Consider the following 20392-nt stretch of genomic DNA (forward strand, 5'->3'; position numbering starts at 1 on the left):
CACTTTCCCCTGATTGCTAATTCTGACTTTCTCCTTAGATTGCATCTTTCTTAGATGTTATAATCATGTTATATACTTGTTCTATGTTTGCTATAGCTATTCTTAAGGGTCTAGAATGAGGGATTATCTTTGTACATTCTTTACGAAGAACAAAGTCCAAGGAATATATTTTATATGTAGAAACCATTGGACTCAATGTAAGTTAAAACTTTCTAATGAATAGAGCTCTCTATGAAAGAGGAAAACAAAAACAAAAACTATGTTGAGAGGCAATAAGGGTGTTCAAGTAGAGATTGAAGAACATTTAGAAGAGATTTAGGGAAACAGGCCTGCAATTGGCAATCAGTGGAGTCTTCTGAGCCTGGGGCCTTGAAGTGTTATTATTATAATGGATATTCCAAGGAAAGAGAAGAATAAAGAAAAGGTAAACTCAGGTCCATCTACTTCTTATTAAAATGCAGCTTCTTCTCCCCAGAGCAATTCCTAATGCAAGGTCATGGTCTCAAATTAGAAATTGATTATTACTTTGCATTGCAGAGAATATTTATGAATGGAAATGTTTTTATTTAACACATATTAGAGAGTATAGGTTGTTGCCCCAGATAGTGGAAACCAAATAAAACTTGCCACCAGATTCAAACTCATTTAACTTCAGTCTCTTTCTTCCTTCACTGAAAATATGATTCTTTGATATATCAAGTTTTTCCTTATGAAAAGAATTATTAATTTTAACATTTAGAAAAAGGATGCTGGGTTTGTGGCTGTGTGCTCCCTTTAGGAATGAACTGAAGGTAAGCATGGATGCCTTGCCTTATCTCTGCATTAAGGCAGAATGTGGTCTTGGCCTATCTGCAGGCCTCAGATGCTGGTTCCATGTGTACTTGCATTCTGGTAGCTTCCTTCATGGGAATGGAAGTGGAAAGAAGGAAATCCTCAATCTAACCCACCATGAACACATATACAACTGCCTAAAGAGATGTATAATGAGCATAAAAAGTATTCAAATAGCCTTTAAAAGCATGAAGTATACTTCCACAGGAAAAGGGAGAATATACAATAATCTCCCCCAGCCAAGTAAATTAGCTACCGTATTAGGCTTTTACTCTGCAAACCTCCTGTTCCTTGTGAAATGCATCTACAATAAAGCAAAAAGCTCTAAAACAATGGCTAATGGCTCACTCTAAATCCTACTATGTATGTATGCATGTATGTATTCATTCATTCATTCATTCATTCATTTACTAAAATGTTGGTTGAGAAAAACAAATGTGCCTAATTTTATGTCTTTATTATTCATTTATTTACCTGTTAGCCTGAGGATGCCAAACATTGTTTCTGACTTATTATCAGTCTTTTATTACCTTCTTTAAGAGTCTTCGAAGCTTTGGAAAATTTAGCTGTGTTCCTAGAAAATGCATTTTCACTGATCACACTCTACAAAAAGAAGAGTGTGTCCAGTCTAAAAGTGATGATTTATCACTGAAAACATCCATAAATTATTCCTCTACTCTGTGGAAGTTTCTGTCCCTGTGACACCATTCTTTCTTGTTTTTTTTCAGAGTGATTAGTTCCAAAGTTTCCATGCATTTGTTTTCTTTTTAAATCAATACATTGTCAGAAAGAGTTACTGCAGTTTTAATAAATTGTAATTGTAAAGATGATGTTAAGGCTGATTTTGGAAAAACAATTATGTTGGTATCATCAGTTAATGTCACCTTGCATGAGAAGTTCACAAAGCCTCTTAGCTTGCAAAGATGTTGGTCATGAGGCCCATGTGGGGTGCTGATGATACTGATACAGAGCCTCCATGTGGGGAGGCATGTACTATTTACATGTAGGCCATATCTGCCCTTACAGTGGTGCCAAAGGAATCATGTCATCTCCCTGCAACCTGGAAGTACCAAAATGCCTCTTTTGGCATCCAGCTGCTATCTGGTCCTACAGATTCTCTTCCTTGAGACACACTAGGTATAATCATTTAAATATGGAAGGGTAAGTTCAGGCATAGATGTTCAGTAGCTCTGAAAAATACTTTAGATATAGTTTTATTGTCCCTTTGCAACTTCATCCTTAAAAATAGATAAAATAAATAAATAAAATAAAATCATCAGCTTTTAATTTTTCTTTTTTTTCTGTGCCCCTTTTTTTCAGTTTCAAGTGTAATAAAGCAAAGAACTGAAACTGAAAAACATAGTCCAAATGAAGCCATGAGTTATTAAAATGTGGCTGTATTTTCTCAAAGATCCAGGTTGCCATTCTTAACACTTTATTATGACAGATCTTTTAGGCAGTTAGTAGTTGCCTGTTTATGAACTACCAGTATTTCATGTCTATGATGTGACATCAGTTATCTTCTTTTTGGATATTTGAAAGCCAATTGTTGCTGACAGGAGATTATATATATTCAAGGGCTATGATGTCTAATACATCAGCCATTAGCCACATGTGGCTTGTAAACACTTGAAATTTGACTAGTCCAACTAGATTATTATATATCAGATTTCAAAGTGTTAGTATGAAGAAAAGAATGTAAAATATATCATTAACAATTTTCATGTTGATCACATGTTGAAATGTTTTTATCTCAGATACATTGGGATAAATATAATATTTTATTAAAATTAATTTCACTTTTTTTAAATGTAAATTTACAAATGTGGTTCACTTTATGTTCCTACCAGACAACACTGCTCTAGAGAGCTTGCCATGTGGTCAGGCAACAAATAAAGCTTTTTGGAAACATCTGCCTCGTTCAAAAGGTATCAGAGCACCTTCCCATCCAGAGACTCCTCAGAGATCCAAGCTACACATATATTTCTTTTACAGCGCAGGTTTGCATAGCATGTCCTCTGTGCTGATCAGCTCTACGTGAAGACCATTTTCCAATTTCCACAATTTATGGTCAGAGTAAGCATCATTTTGGTTTTCTTCCTGCTCAACACAATGTCATTTAAAGGAACATATTGGGAGATGAAATTGCTTGTGTCTTGTGATGACTGCCAAGCTTTTATTTGAAAAATTTAAACAGCCACATAAATCATGGTCTTTTATTGTCCTAAGAGAAGCATACCATTCTTATTTGAAATGTGATGTAAAGGATGTGAAATTCTCTTGAAATATAGACTGGTAAGCACTAAGGGAAAGATTTTATGAATGCAATTTCATTAACTTTTCTTCTGTCACTGGGTAGAATAAGCAGAATAAATTAGGTAGAAGAGAATCAAATAGTCCTTGCCAAGCATGAAATCTTTAAATGTTCCTTCCCTTCACATGTGACTTCCTATTTATCAACAAAAAGTTACTTTTGTTGTTAAGAAAAGTATGTCCTACATACATTGGCTCATACTTTTCATTGCCCTCGTTCCTGTACAAGCACCATCTTTTCTTGCCTGGACCACTGTGATAGCCTTTTCTTTAGTCCAACATGTCCCCTTCAATACACTCTGGCACAGCAGCCTGAGTAATATTCCAAAATTTTAAATCATATGCCGTTTTCCAAATTCAAACCCTTTACTTGTCATGGTGCTTAAAACAAAAGTCATGCCATTACCTACGCTAATGAGGCTGTGTATGCCCTGGTCCTTCCTTATCTCTGGTATCATCTCTCCTTTGTCACAAGGCACCCTACACTCTTTATTCCCAGAATGAACCAAGCTCATTCCTGCCTTTTAGCCTCTGTATTCGCTGTTTCCTTTGCCTACCCTGCCACCTCAGTTCTTCATGTGGCTTACATTTGCTTGTCATTCAGATCTCAACTTAAATTTCACCTCCCAGGAGAGCCCTTCCATGACTACCCATCCATAGCAGTCATCAATCAAGTCACTTTCTGGCACATGATTCTGTTTCCAATAGTGCAAATCATGATATGATTTTATCTTATGGGCATATTTATTTTCTATTGAATGTCTTTGTCTTATTCTCTAGCAAATTATCATCAAATAGAATAGTACTTGGATGTATAATGCATGCCCAGTGATTGTGAAATAAATGAGAGTATTCTTGCTTCCACGCCCACAAGCTGCTCTTAGTAGTTTGAAGATGTCAGGCTTCAGAAGCTTTCATTTCTTTATCACAAACTGATGAAATTTTTCTTAGAGGAGATCTCTTGCCAAAAAATAACAATGTGTAGAGATTTTGTTCAATGTCAAATGTCCATCTTGAAAAATGGGTGATGCATGGGTCAAAGAAGGACAGAAACTTTAGCTCTCTCTTGACTTTTACCCTCCATTTGCCATACTCAAGATCTACATCTCTACGGTAGACCTGACCCTGTCTGCCTGGGATTTACAGTCTCTACAGTGTGAGTCAAGACCAGTGGTTATGCTCTAATATTTTTATCCGACTTTAAATGATATACACCTTCTGATTCTTGGCTTATCTCATAGACTTAACCAGTAGCCCTGCCTCCTTTGCTGTTTAAATAGTGAATTGTTAAATATATACTAAGTTCAGGGCACCCAGGTGAGGGAACAATGAATTCAGCTTCATCCTCTCCTCTACTCTGACCATGCATGGTTTTTAGTGAGTTCCAAGTCTTCTTCTTACCCACTCCCTCTAAGAAAAAAAAATTATAAATAGAAATTAAGAAGGTAGGTAAGTCTTTCATGACAGGAATGCCTCATTGGACATGAATACCTTGAATAAGTTGTATATATTCAACTACTTTTATTAGTCTGTGTAATTGATAATAAATTCAGTTCAGTCATTTTCAGGGATTTTTTTTTTTCAGAATACTTTAAAGAATTTCTTTAGTGAGATTTTTTTTTTTTCAGAGCAGAGAATTCTGTACTTCAAATAGCTGACCCATTTTTGTATTCTGTGAGTTCAAATTTAGAGATGTGATGCCAGCATCAGTCTTCATGGGCACCTGGGAATAGAAAACAGGAAATAAATAAGTTGAAAAAGTTGTACCAATCAACAAATTCAGTTTGAATAGTCTTATTTGAACTTTGTTGTATATATATATATATATATATATAATGCAGCACTTTCATTCTAATTTTACTTTTGAATTGTTTTTGTACTATTTGTGAAAGCATTTAGTTCTATTTCTACAGAATCATTTTCTCCCCAAATTAGTAAACCTTCTTTTTAAACATGTCCTGCCTGTAATGGTTTGTGAAGTCACAAAGCAGACTTGATTTACAGAAGGAATGGCTGCTCATAAAACCTAAGCATAAAGAAGTCTCTTAGATACAAATGAGGTTTGCATTTTTGAGATTGCTGAAAAGATACTACGAGGAGAAACATGTCATTTTATTCAGATTCCTAGATGGAGGCAGTGAACCCGATTTCTAAAAGGAACAAGATTTTTAACTTTGGAGTGTAGCCCAATTTTAGCAACATCATTCTTAAAATGTAGGGAATATAAAAAAGTGTCTTGTTTTAGGCAACCTGTTGATTAGGCACAAAGAAAACTTCTGGCTTATTTATAGGCATCTTGAAATGTTCAGTACAGCTGAGGAATTCAACTACCTCTCAATTAAAAGAAAAAACAAAGTCCATAAAAATAAAGACTTGGCTAAAGGAAAAGAGATGTCCTCTCAAACATATATCTATCTTTTAAATGTTTTCTAAGGTGTTTTGTTTCATGTTTAATGAGCACCAACAGTGGAGCTGGATTCCAGGCTATGAATAGATTCATAGAACAAAAGCCAAAGCAAAACAATAAATTTTAAAAAATATGTATAATATATGTGTATTTATAATTGGTATATTGGCTTAATAACTGAGAATTAAATGGAAGCATCTTTTAAAGGTTATATTTAGCTTTAATCCCACCTTGTACTCTGACAAGTCTAGTCTGCCTCCTGCTGAAGAATGCTCTGGCAACCTCAGGCTGAGAGGGAGCAGATCCACTCATTCCCCACAAACCCTAAAAATGTGCATCTGAAAAAAAAAATAGTGACAGGGACTAAGTCCCAGAGATATTCCCCAGGAACTCTACCCAATATGTGGTACAATATGTGGTCTGATCCAGCTGGGCACAAGGCCGGCCGTGGTCACCATCTCTTCTGGCTGGACTCCTCCTCAAGGTAGGGCTTACCATCACAAAATTGCCAACCAGGGCCCACGTGGGTATAGAACTAATTTAGCCTCCTGTACACTTGATGAATGAAGAATTTCCTCTTGGGACTAAATTATAGGGCTTGTTGGAGTTGCTCTTTCGTGATCTGTTATTTGGAGGTAATTTTCCAAAAGAGCTGGAACATATGGCCATGAGCTAGAATAGGACTCACCGTGAACAGCTGCCATGCGCTGGCCAGCACATCCCACTGGGCTCATCCTCTCCACCAGCCTTCCCCGCCTCTACCCTTGCTTCTCCAGAGGAGGCCCAGTTAAGAAAGCTGGACTTAGGTTAGATCTTTACTTTCCTTCTTAATTAAACCACAAGAATGGCATCTGCTGACCTTTTTCTGCATCTGGGTTTCTAGAAATGTAACATCTTGTCCTAACACGCTTAAAAACAGATGAGCAGGTCTTCCCCTCAGCCCCCAATGTGGATGATTACAACCTTCTGTCAAATTCCACTTATCCTCCCTCCCCTGTTGGCTGGAAGATAAGCTTCTGATCTTCCCTTGGCTTTTTGAACTGTTGGAAGCTGTGTAAACACAAGCTGCAGGTTAGTCAGATTCTGTTTGACCCAGGGCCTGCTGAGTGCAAAGAGATTACATTTGAAAACTCCCTTGTCTAATTAAGCAATGGTGACCTATTGTGGGGTGGTTGCTGATGAGGTCAAGTAGCAAGAGGTTTCAGGCCAACCTGTTGCAGCTGGTCATTCACTGATAAATAAGGAACAACTAATTTTTAGTGAGCCAGTTTTCTTACAGAGTTTTCATTTCCTAAAACTCTTGAATTTGGTTCTTTCTGACAATTTCACATGTGCATTTCAGCCCCTTAGAGAAATCTTCAACATCAAGAATGATGAGGACTTGTTCTATGATGGCAACCTTTCTTTCCTTGGTCTTTGCACAGCGGTGCCCCATTCAGTGATTCACAAACTGATGTGCTGTGCCTCTAGCTCTATTTGAACCACTGACTTCTTCCAAATCCTGAAAGTCAGATGACGGCCACTTTGAATATTGACATTTGGATGGGGTGTAGTGGTGAGGGTGGGAGAGGAAGCCCCAGGAAATGACTTACAAGACCTGGACCAAACTGTGTAGAGTAATCATGATCACTTATTGAGTATCCACTGCCGATCAGACCCAGTTGTAGGATCTTCTTACATCTCTAGTCCTTACCATAATCCTCCGAAAAAGGGTTGTTATTACTGTTTTACTGCTAAGATTTCTGTATAGAGGTCAGCAACTTTCACAAGGGCAAACAGCTAAATTAAAGGTGTGGGATATGACCCCACATGGCTTTGACTTTAGGGCTTGCCCAGTCCAGGAATCTGCACAGCTTCCTTGTGGAACTAAAAGTGTCTAGAGACTCCTGATGAGGGGCAACATTTGATGGATACAGATTCTCCTTGTGAGTAAGTGATAAAATTAAAGATAAGAACTTTGGAACATAAGCCCTGGAAAAGTTATCAAAGAAGCCCTCTCCATTCACATGTGTGCCCCTAGATAGGTTTATCCCTACATCTCTTATAGTGGGTATCTATTGTTTCCCCACCAGAATCTATTACCCAGAATTCTAGAAAAACATATGCAGACTTCCTTTGGGAGGCCTCCAAAATTTAGCTCATATGTTTTGGCAGAATCACAGTCCCTCAGATGCCTTGTTTGTTCTGATTACATTTGGACCAATCAGAATCAATGAAAAAGATATATATTTTTATGGAAAGTTGTGGGACAGTTTCCCTTCCCCTCTGTTTTTGAGTCAGGAGGGCAGACTGGAGTTACTTCTGCCATCCTGCCACCATATGTAGCCATCTGGATGTATCTAAAAGACAGAAAGAAACTGGGTCTTAGTGACTTTGCTAGAATCCTGATACAGCTATTTGGGATCTCTCTCTGTGCTTCACTTTAGGAATTTGAGAATGTTTTAGATACTTTCAAACTAAAGAGTTCAAGAAATTGTGTATTAATACCTTTTCAGGTCCACACATGCACCCATCTTGTCATGGGACAAGAGTATAATGATGTCTCTGTGTCTCCAAAGCCACTCCTTTTCCATGGAATCACACTGCTTTCTGAATTAGAAAGAGGACATTGCCATAAATTTTCAACAATGTAGTTTTCCTTTGTGAGCAAAGGAGGATGGAGTGTGACAATTCTAAAATAAGATAAAAACAGAGAGGGAGGCAAACCATAAGAGACTCTTAAATACAGGGAACAAACTGAGGATTGCTGAGGGGTGTTGGGTGGGGGATGGGCTAAATGGGTGATGGGCATTAAGGAGGGCACTTTTGGCATGAGCACTGGGTGTTATATGCAATAATGAATCACTAAATTCTACTCCTGAAACCATTATTACACTATATGTTGACTTGGATTTAAATTTAAAAAAATAATAAAATACAATAAAAATAAAATCACATCTTTTGTGAAATCTTTCAACTTGTTCCTCAGTTCATTTATTGGGTATCTCATAGGTTGACCATATAACAAGTTGTAAATATTTGTGTTAATCATCCCCAAGAAAATAGTGCAAACTCTGATGAAAACATTTTCTTTTGCCTTGCAGCTTTAGTTTTAGACAATTCTGTACAGTATCATACATACATTTTTCTGGCTGTGTTTTCAGCTAATGCTGCCTCTTCAACGCATATGTAAAATAATTTTTCCTATCCCTTAAAAGCTATAGCAAAATTTCCCTAAAATTTTCCCCCTAATTTTCATCAGTGTTGGGGCATAGTGAAAAGTATCTTGTCCCCTTATTTTTCATTAGAGGGCCTAGTTTCTAAACATCACAGATGTTTATTTTTGCTCTCCTTGAAATTCTTGCCAGTTTCTCTGGCATCCACTCTCTATTATGGGATCAAAAACTAGATACAGGACTAACACAAATGCCACATTAATTCTGGGTATAAGTGGAACATCACAACTCTTTCATGCTTCACTCCTAAATGTATTAAAATTACTAAGCTTCCTTAGAGGCAGCTCGTTGTTCAACAAAAAAAGAAAAACAAAACAATGTGTATCTGTTCTATTGAGTTATTGATCAATATACATCATATACATTTCAAATCTAATGATAATATGTTTTATTTGTCCAGGTTTATAAGGTTTACAGTTTCATACAATTGATCTCATTTATTCCTCTTTTCAACCCTATACATTTGATATTATTATCCACATTTTAGATAATATTATTAAACGGTTTAGAGATTAAGTGATTTGCTTAAATCTCCCTAATCCCTCCAATGGTTAGACTGTATTTTACACTCCAGTGTTCCAATCTAAGTTCGGACTTTCTATGGTTCCAGATAGCATATCAGTATCTGGAAACCTTCTTTGAATAGAGAGGAGGGGTTTGAAGTAAGAATGCCACCATGTTGCTTCTTTTCTCTAGGTTAAAGTGAGCTGGTTCTCTAAACATTTGAGAATGGCTTGTAATGTTTTCTGTTCATAGTTATCCCTTTTGGGAACCACAGGAATTTTGATTTTCCTGACCATTTGTCCTCCATTGGACCCAAATGTTTAAAGGACATTATTTTTATGTGCCAATGATTGCAGTATTTGCATGTGCAAATCAAGTAATTACTTAACTACCCAAATTGTGCATGCAACTAAGGTAATTATGAACCTAGAAAATTGCTATAAGAATCTGACCCTGGAAAAATTATGATAGCAGAAAATGAGTCTTGGAGTGGAAATTTCTTGCAAGGCTGATTTTGTTGTTGTCAGTGTTGTTTAGTGGAAATCTAAGGCTGATTAAGTTGCTTTCTTTGCCTCAACTTTGACATCTGAAGAATGAAAATAATAATGTTTGCACTACCTACTTCCAATGCATAATTTACACATGAAGGAAGTTGGGACAGTGCAGACAAGTGATTTGAGAAAAAAATGGCAAAATGTTTACAAGGGGGATATTATTTTTAAGTGGACTCACTAACCTGCGCTTTTGGCATAAGTAGATATTAATATTTTTATATGAATCTTTGTCTCACTCACCCAAAATATGTCATATTGTGATTAAATATATGCAAAATATTTAAATTTTCAAAAAATAAAATAAGTGTTATCTGTCTTTAGGTTGCATGAAAATTTATCATATGGCTCTACTAACAATTATTATGTGGCACATGGAGACAGAAAGACTAACCATGGTTACATATGAGGAAACTGAAGCTCACTGCATTGAAAGGGCTTGTGCCAGTTATAGGAGCTTCTAAGAGGCAGTGAGAATTTGGCACTGGGATGTCTGACTCCAATTATCTTTTTTTAATAATTTGGACATTCCTATTAGATCATATTGCCTTGACATTGGTAGCTATAGACATGAATAGGTCAAGCTACCAAATGAGTTTAGAAATGGATCTGCTTCCCAATAATTTGGTAAATGTGATAATTTGTGTTGGATTGACTTGCAGACTACTGTTGCATCATAGGTAGGAAAAGGACTTACTAAGAAAACCAATGATGTTATTAAAAACATGGAGGCTCTTAAAATTGACTTAAAAAATAAATAAATCAGTGGGTTGTGATTGTACTTTGTTAAAATAGGTACAAAGGGATAGAGACTAGATCTAGCCCTTTGAGCAGTTAGCTTAGGTTCCTGTCCCACAAGAGGAAACTCACTTGACTCTAAAAGTTTCCTATAATTCACCTAACCTTTGCCTCCCAATGACCCAAGTGAGGTCATTATTGTGATTGTTAGAGTACTATCTGATAAAAACATGCATGCATTTATAGTTCTCCAAACCATACTTAGATTCCCAAGCCTTTGTGCTGGTGTGGAGGTTCTAAAGAGCATAAAAGATTAAAGGAGTATGAAGTCTCCAAATCTAAATGATGTTTTGAAAGTGATTCTGAGAATGTGTTTCAGGAGTGGAGCATCAGTCATTGAGCCTGACTCTACATTCTGTTTTCCAGTCATGTGGTGTTGCCAACTCTGTCAGCAAAGATGGCTCCAAACATAAAAGGACCAGACATATCTTGGGCAGTAAATTCAAAGAAAATAAGCCACTAAGTTATTTATACCCAACGACTTGTCAGGAAGTAGAATCATCACCTCTGTTTTAAGAGTGACCATATATCTCAAATTGTGTTTATTATGGTAAAATCAACAGTCATTAACATGATTCACATTTTTTCCAGCATTGGAACATGACAGATATATTATCTACCATTATCCTACTCTGTCTTTTACTCATCTTTTAAGGAGCAAGCATGTTTATAGCTACCCTTGCCTGAGCATTTACCAGGTGCTCATCCCCTGCTCATCCCCCCTAAACATGTGATCTTTGCCTTATCTAATTTGGCCTCAACAATAGTCCTATGAGTTAGGCATTACTGTATTCTTTTCCTAAGTTTACAGATAAGGAAATGGAGGCTTAAAGAGCTTAAGTAACTTGTCTAAACTCACACTGATTGTTTTTTTATTTGTAAGTACTCCTGTGACATACTTCTGTAGGGTAAGAACAACACATCTGTGGAATGAATTTTCTTTTAATTGAAGGGACACTCATATTTATAGATTCTAATTAGCTCAGGTCAGTGTAACAGTGTAACAGACATTTACAGGCACATATCAAGAGATAGCTACGTGCAGTGTGCTGTGGATACAAGTTGATGGAACAATCCATCAGGGGAGACATCATCATAGAGGATAGATGGAATTTGAAAGCTAGTGCTCAGAAGAGGCTCCCAGGCAAGGTTCTCCAGCTGTGGCCAGGTAAAAGAAATTCAGCCTAGATCTGTTCTATATAAACACCTTAATTTCTCTAATTTGGGGTTTCTCCATTTAATTTCTACATTGCAACTTTTTGATGAAAATTAGGAGGTAAAGGTTCTTCACCAACTCCCTAGGGGATCAGTGGTGAGGAGAAGGTCAGTGTGCTCCATTGTCCTATTATGGTAGCACAAGGGTCTTGACTACCTCTAAAGTAGTACTGCAGTCCTAGCAAACTCATGATTTATCACAATCATCTAGAGCTCTGTCACATCATAGGAGAGCTTATGAACACTTGGAAGGTGGCTAGCATGAGTGGAGATGTGCTGGGGATATAAAATACACACCAGATTTCTGGTTTAATGTGTAAAAATAATGTATAATATCTCCAACAATTTTATAATGATTACATGGTGAAATAAGAATATGTTGGATGTATTGGTGTAAGTAAAATATACTATTACAATTAATTTCATCTGTTTCTTGTAACTTTTTTAATGTAACCATTAAAATGTTTAAAATTACATATATAGCTCACAGTGTATTTCTGTTGGATAAGGCCAATTCAGAGCTTACTTACTCTCACTGATATAGATCTTTTTAAAGATACTTCTTGGAGGACAGAATTTATATTTTACATTAAATGGCCTCCCAAATAGCTGAGAAACATTTTGAATCAATGATGTTTTCCTCCTCTTCTTGTCCAAATGCCATCCAGATTTAATAAAATGTTTTAAACATTATCTATGAAATGCAAGAAATTGCAGAAATGACCAAAGAAGGATATTTTGAAAAAATGGTGAAAGCAATTCTTACAATTTAGAAAATTGGTGAGAAATGAAATTAGCAGACAACATTAATTCTTCCTTGGCCACAACTTTCTAAATTGTTCAAAACTGAATTTTACCTAAGAAAAATAACAGAACATGGGATTTTCCTAATGTTACCATCTTTTTAATTCTGTTGATTTTAAAGTACATTAACTTAAATGATTATGATTAGAGGCTTAGTGTTCGGTAAAGACTTCACTCATGCCCTGAACCTATTTTTCTCCAGTGTGTCATTCACTCTGTTCCCTTAACTTTCACAAGGAGAGACTGGAATGAAACAGTCTATGTTCATTTCGTATTTAGATGAGCTGTGTTTCTATATGCACTGTAACCTACATTTACAAAAAAATTATGAATCACTGGAATGAAATTTCTAGTCATTGTATCATTTTGCTTCATGAAAGTGATCTGATTCAGTGTTTTCCTTTTTCTCCAAAATGTTGTGTTTGTTTAACTTTGTTCGGTAGCCATGGAAAAGATGTGTAATTTATAGATTAGAATGTGTGAAATAGTAATTTTATTTCTGTACATTGAATGTTTTCCTCACAAGAAATAGGGGAATAAACTATTCCCCAAAATATTTTCAAAACTTTTTAAAAAGAGGATTTGAAATTGTAAGGGAAACAAGAGATTGCTGCCATGATTAGTAAAATGTATAATTCATCAAAATTCTGTTAAGTAGGAAGCCTTTTATTATTTTTGTTACCAACCTAAATCTTTCATATTTTTAAAAACACAACAAAATCAAACTTTTGCAGCCTAAAATTGCTGAGAATTATAATAGAAAATAAGATGGTAGAACTGTATTTTAAATGTATTTCATATCACTCATTATTAGTATTGTTGTTAGTAATAATAATAATAATAATTTTATAAGATTATATTAATTATCACCTTTCCATTGACCCACTTTGTGAATGCTTAATACTTCATGATCTCATAGTCCTATAATAACTATTGTATTAGAAACACTAGTAATTCAGGTCTATAAAGCCAATGAAAGATTGTTATAGCTGTAATTTTGTTTCTTAAACTTGCCACTTTTTAAATGTAGACATTAAACCTATGACTCAGGTGTCTACAATATTATGCTTTTGTCATTCCTTATATATTATATGTACATAGAGAAAAAGCATTTTAAAATAGTAGTTCCCTAGTAAAAATGTGACTCTGTCTTCATAAATATACATCAAAATATTTTTTAAAAAGATTTGTAAACAGTGTGACACATTTTGATAGCTTACAATCATAACAGTTTAATTAAAAGAAAATTAAGATGATGGCTTCAGTGTTTCTAAAGGGGTTTTCTCTTTAAATGTTGATGAATGCCAGAAAAAGTATTGTCTTTTGCCTTCTTGTTCCAACTATCTGGTTCTAACTTGCTAAAATGAATAAGAGGACTCGTAACAGAGTAAATAGAGGATTGGGCCTGGGGGAGGTTGTTGCAGTTTTCAGCCACATTTGAATGGTAACTGTTGCATATAATTTCACTGACTATGAAATGCTTTGTCCTACTACACAAGGGTACAGGCATGCCCCCTTGCTCAGCTTAAGCCCCCTGGTTTTAGTATGTGTTCTAAAGTTGCTAAACTGAACTTCTGTATCAAAGTTCTGCATTAACTGTACAATTGAGAGGCTTGGCCTGTTATGTTAGCTCGAATTGAAGTAGTTTTAACAACTTATGACCATTTGGACAATAACCAAGCGATAAAATCAGAATAAAGACTGAGAGTGTTAAGCTGAATTTACTGGTGGCTAAGACAGGGAAATTTTATCCAACAAACAGGAGGTTTGGCTATGCTGGATGAACCTTAGAGTATCAGATAATATGAGAAAATTGCCAGTTGGCTTGTAAATGGGTATATGCACAGGAAAACAATTCCTGAAAATACCATCTCCCCAACCAAGGTAAGGAAGTTATTTACAAAGGCTTAGGATTTCACAAGGGAAAGAGACTAGTTGGTTCAAACAGGTCTTTGGCTTGTCACTTCTGGATTGGATGGTTGTAGGGTAGTTTGGCACTGGCCAGTTGCTGAACCCCAGATCTGTTTGTGGTTTTCAGGAGCTGTGTCAATCTGCAAAACCCAAGGTTAAGTGTGGATGGTTCAGTTGAGTAACAAACTACAAGGAGTGGTCAACCATCAGGCCACTTTTTTTGCTGATTTTCATCCATTTATTAGAAAGGACTGCTCTGTGAGTGCCTGGGTGGCTCTGTCGGTTAAGCATCCAACTCTTGATTTTGGCTCAGGTCATGATCTCACAGTTCATGAGATCAAGCCCCCACATTGGGCTATGGGCTGACAGTGTGGAACCTGCTTGACATTTTCTCTCTCCCTCTCTTTCTTCCTCTCCCCTGCTCTCTTGTTCTCTCCCAAAGTAAAGAAATACATAGAAGGGGGGTATTCTGGTTTCATCTGGAGTCAGTAACACTCACTGGTTTACAATATCATTCTTCCCAGGCACAAGGTCAAATCACAGGCTCATTGGTAGGTCCTCAAATCACAGCAAAGATTTTCTATATCACAGGTGAAATAATGGCTATTTCTGAGCTTGCTGAGAAATAGCCATATGGAGAGGTAAATGTTAATGATGGAAGATAAAGTCACTCAAGGTTAAACCAGTACCAGAGAAATGGAATGTGATTAGTTCCTCTTATAAATATTATCTGGGGGAGGTGGGGGGCACCTAGGTGGCTCAGTCAGTTGAGCCTCTAACTTCAGCTCAGGTCATGATCTCATGGTTCGTGAGTTTGAGCCCCACATCAGGCTCTGTGCTGACAGCTCAGAGCCTGGAGCCTGCTTCAGAGTCTGTGTCTCCCTCTCTCTCTCTCTGCCCTCCCCTACTCATGCTCTCTCTCTTTCAAAAATAAATAAATATTTTTAAGAAAGAAATATTATCTGGGCACCTGGGTGGTGCAATCAGTTTAGTGATTGACTTTTGATTTCAGCTCAGGTCATGAAACCAGGGTCCTGGGATCAAGCCCTGCATTGAGCCACACATCAGGCTCCCTACTGTGTTGATCCTGCTTAAGATTCTCTCTCTCCTTCTGCCCTTCTCCCCTGCTGATGCTCTCTCTCTCTCTCCCTTTCTCTCTCTCAAAAATAAAATAAAATAAAATAAAATAAAATGTACCATAAGCACTGTGACCAGAACCCTATATGTGGAGGAATAGGTCCACTGTTTCAGATATCATTTTGGTTCTTGAATACTCTGATTTTAGTTGTTTAAATGAAATAATGGGACAATAAGCACATCTGTGCTTTAGTTAGCATGGGGTAGAAATATTCTGAAAGTAATTTTCATTCTGCATTATTAAAACAAAGTAATTTTTCTCAGCCACCTTGTCAAACCTTGGGGAAATGTGTCAGTACTTTTATGGGACATTTTGAGTCTTTTATTTTTGGTCTTTGCTGTTTCATTTATTTAAAGATTTATTCATCTATTCAAACATTCAAGTAATGGCAATTGTGCTAATTAATGTCTTACATAAAGCATAGTTCTCTTTACTACAAAGTGAAAAGACATGTAAAGTTTAGTCTCTGCTCTTAAGGAATTTAAAATCTTTGGGCACCAGGGTGGCTTATTCAGGTAACCTTCCAGCACTTGACTTCGGTTTAGGTCAGGATTTCACAGTTTCATGAGTTGGAGCCCTGCATCAGACTCTGTGCTGACAGGGCAGAGCCTGCTTGGAATTCTGCTTCTCTTTCTGCCCCTATCCCTCTCTGTTAAATAAAATAAATAAGTAAACTTAAAAAATTTAAAAAAAGGAATTTAAAATCTGAGTGGAAAAGTAACACAAGTTATAATATGATACTTATTATCATTGTGGTGTTAGGTATAAAGGATGCTAGTAATAATTTTACCTGGTGCAGTTAGAAAAGTCCTCACAGAATAAAAAAGCAAATTTTTGAATTGTCTCGAAGTAGAGATTTGGTAGGTGGAGACAAAATGAAACTCTTTCCTGGCAGAAGATACTCCATAGAGATATGGAACTGAATACTATGGCCTGGAAATTGTGAGCAGGAACATGCAGCATAAACAAGGTCTGTGGGAGAGAAAAAATTGGGAAAGAAAGGAATAGAAGGGGAAAAGAGAGTTTTAGATACCAGACTAAACATTCCCTTTGTTTTATTGTTGTCATCTGTGTGTGTGTGTGTGTGTGTGTGTGTGTGTGTGTGTTTATTTTTGTAACAGAGAGCCCCAGATAAATTGGGTTGTTCCTTCTTGCAGATTAGGTAGATCCCACTGTCAACATTGTGAAAGATGAATTAGAGAACATTAAACCTGACTGAAAGCCATCACAACAGTCTAGGAAGAAGACCATGAAAGTCTAGATGCTGGTGGGTGATAAGGGCCATGGGAGGAGGGAGACTGATTTTTGAGGCATCTTGGAAGGAGAAGAGGCAGAAATTGATCATCAGATGAGTATCTTTGGGGAGAAGACAGAAGGGAGAAGGGGAGGTCAAAGTAAAGTTGCTGTTTCTATCAGGGGCCCCCAGTAAGGATTGAAAAACAATTCTTTTTGTTGATGATGATGATACCACTCAACACAGCTTAAGAAAAAAAAATAATGTATTGGGGCAAACAAATAATGTGTCTGTTCATAACTGAAAAGTTCAGGGGTAACATTTGGCTGAGATGTACACATTCAAAACATGCCACTATTTCCTGCCCTCTCTTCATCTCTTGGCTTTATATCCTCCATAGTGGATTTATTCTCAGGCTCTAGGGAATGGCCACAAGCCTGACAGTATCACCAGCCCTACATCTCCAAGTGTCAAGATCAGCAGAAAAGAGAGAGCTTCCCTCCCCTTCCCTGAAAAGTTTAGTTGGACACCACCTCTGAATTCATCACTGCCAATAAACATTAATTCTCCGATTGAATCTTGTGAATGAGAATAATGGAGAGGGGTTCCTTAGAGAAAAGTTGGGGTCCTGTTTCCAAGAGAAAGGGAAATGGATTTTGACTGAGCAAAGCACTGCAAGTCTTATCTTACAGTTTGTGAAACCACTAAGGTAGTGAATACAGAAGGAAGGAATGTTCAGGTGGGTGGATGAGGAAGGAGGGAAAAGGTGGTAAAAATGGTTTGCATCTATTGCTTTTCATAGCACAATAATTATTAACAATTATCATTGAGGACCATAGTCCCTGTTCAGAGCCTGATTCTACCCAAACCAGGCAATAAATAGTTTTAGCTAGATACAGCATGCAAGATATTATATTGTTTTGTACTTTCCCAAAGCAAGTGTTTTCACCGCCAAAAGATTTTGATGTGCACAGGGCAGGCACTTCATTATTAATCCATCATAAATCAGACAATTATTTGCAGATGCATTATAATGATATAATATGTTTATGAACATATGTAAGGATGGTCACATGTATTATTTCAACTTTATTAACATGACATTTTTGTTTTTGTTTAAATGTCTGAAGATTTTGCCAGGTAATAATTTTTCACTTTTTTTTCTTTCTTTGTCATATTTCTGGAAATTTCAGTTAAGTGTATCATATAGAATAGAATGCATATTGCCATGCTTTATGATCAAGACTTTTATAGAAATTTTTCATTACACAGAATATTTGGAAGCATATATTTTAATTGGATACTCAATTCAGCTAATGGATAATTTCTTCATGTACTATGTACAGTGTACTTCATGTACATTTCTTCATGTATGAATCTAAACAATGTGAATATGAGTTCATCGTACATACACTTTACACTAATAATGCTAAATATTTATTTTTAAAAATCTTGCAATACTAAGTTGCTATCACTATAGATATATTTTGAAATGCTTGTACAATAATTTAAAATGTAGAAGTTACAAGTCAGGGGGGGATTTCTTTGTGTTGATCCTGTGATATAACCTGACAAGTGAAGTTTAATTTGATTCTCAATATTTATTACATAATGATCTAGGCACAACTTTTATTTATTTTTATTTTTTTTCAATATATGAAATTTATTGTCAAATTGGTTTCCATACAACACCCAGTGCTCATCCCAAAAGGTGCCCTCCTCAATACCCATCACCCACCCTCCCCTCCCTCCCACCTCCCATCAACCCTCAGTTTATTCTCAGTTTTTAACAGTCTCTTATGCTTTGGCTCTCTCCCACTCTAACCTCTTTTTTTTTTTTTCCTTCCCCTCCCCCATGGGTTTCTGTTAAGTTTCTCAGGATCCACATAAGAGTGAAAACATATGGTATCTGTCTTTCTCTGTATGACTTATTTCACTTAGCATCACACTCTCCAGTTTCATCCACGTTACTACAAAGGGCCATATTTCATTCTTTCTCATTGCCACATAGTACTCCATTGTGTATATAAACCACAATTTCTTTATCCATTCATCAGTTGATGGACATTTAGGCTCTTTCCATAATTTGGCTATTGTTGAGAGTGCTGCTATAAACATTGGGGTACAAGTGCCCCTATGCATCAGTACTCCTGTATCCCTTGGGTAAATTCCTAGCAGTGCTATTGCTGGGTCCTAGGGTAGGTCTATTTTTAATTTTCTGAGGAACCTCCACACTGTTTTCCAGAGCGGCTGCACCAATTTGCATTCCCACCAACAGTGCAAGAGGGTTCCCGTTTCTCCACATCCTCTCCAGCGTCTATAGTCTCCTGATTTGTTCATTTTAGCCACTCTGACTGGCATGAGGTGGTATCTTAGTGTGGTTCTGATTTGTATTTCCCTGATGAGGAGCAATGTTGAGCATCTTTTCATGTGTCTGTTGGCCATCCAGATGTCTTCTTTAGAGAAGTGTCTATTCATGTCTTCTGACTATTTCTTCACTGGGTTATTTGTTTTTCAGGTGTGGAGTTTGGTGAGCTCTTTATAGATTTTGGATACTAGCCCTTTGTCCGATATGTCATTTGCAAATATCTTTTCCCATTCCGTTGGTTGCCTTTTAGTTTTGTTGGTTGTTTCCTTTGCTGTGCAGAAGCTTTTTATCTTCATAAGGTCCCAGAGATTCATTTTTGCTTTTAATTCCCTTGCCTTTGGGGATGTGTCGATAAGAGATTGCTATGGCTGAGGTCAGAGAGGTCTTTTCCTGCTTTCTCCTCGAGGGTTTTGATGGTTTCCTGTCTCACATTCAGGTCCTTTATACATTTTGAGTTTATTTTTGTGAATGGTGTGAGAAAGTGGTCTAGTTTTAACCTTCTGCATGTTGTTGTCCAATTCTCCCAGCACCATTTGTTAAAGAGACTGTCTTTTTTCCATTGGATGTTCTTTCCTGCTTTGTCAAAGATTAGTTGGCCATAAGTTTGTGGGTCTAGTTCTGGGGTTTCTATTCTATTCCATTGGTCTATGTGTCTGTTTTTGTAGGCACAACTTTTAGACTTTCACTATTCTTATAGAAAATTTGCATTTGAAGTTAAATGTAGTTCTGAAATACTTGAGTAATGCTAATAAAACTCTGTTGAAGGTTACAGAGATGTCACATAGGAGAAGCACTGGATTCGGAAGGTACAAATTCAAGTTCTAATATTCTTATATTTTTAGTAGTGTAATGTGGGGTGAATCCTTCACATGCTTAGAACCTCAATTCCTTTTTAATAAAATGGGGACAGTGGGACTTATTAGGGAGGGTAAATATAAGGTGATAGACTTAAGTGAGTTTACTTGGAAAGGGGAGGGAGGCCAGCAATAAGCCCACTCAACAGCTGCAGATGGGAACTCACAGTTGTTAAATTGGAGGAGGGATGGGTCAGAGGCACAGTTTTCTTGGAAAGTTATGGAATGAATGGGGTATGGCAACACCAA

The sequence above is a fragment of the Panthera pardus genome, unplaced genomic scaffold (assembly GCF_024362965.1).
Source record: "Panthera pardus isolate Hobbes unplaced genomic scaffold, ASM2436296v1 HiC_scaffold_25, whole genome shotgun sequence".
NCBI lineage: Eukaryota > Metazoa > Chordata > Mammalia > Carnivora > Felidae > Panthera > Panthera pardus.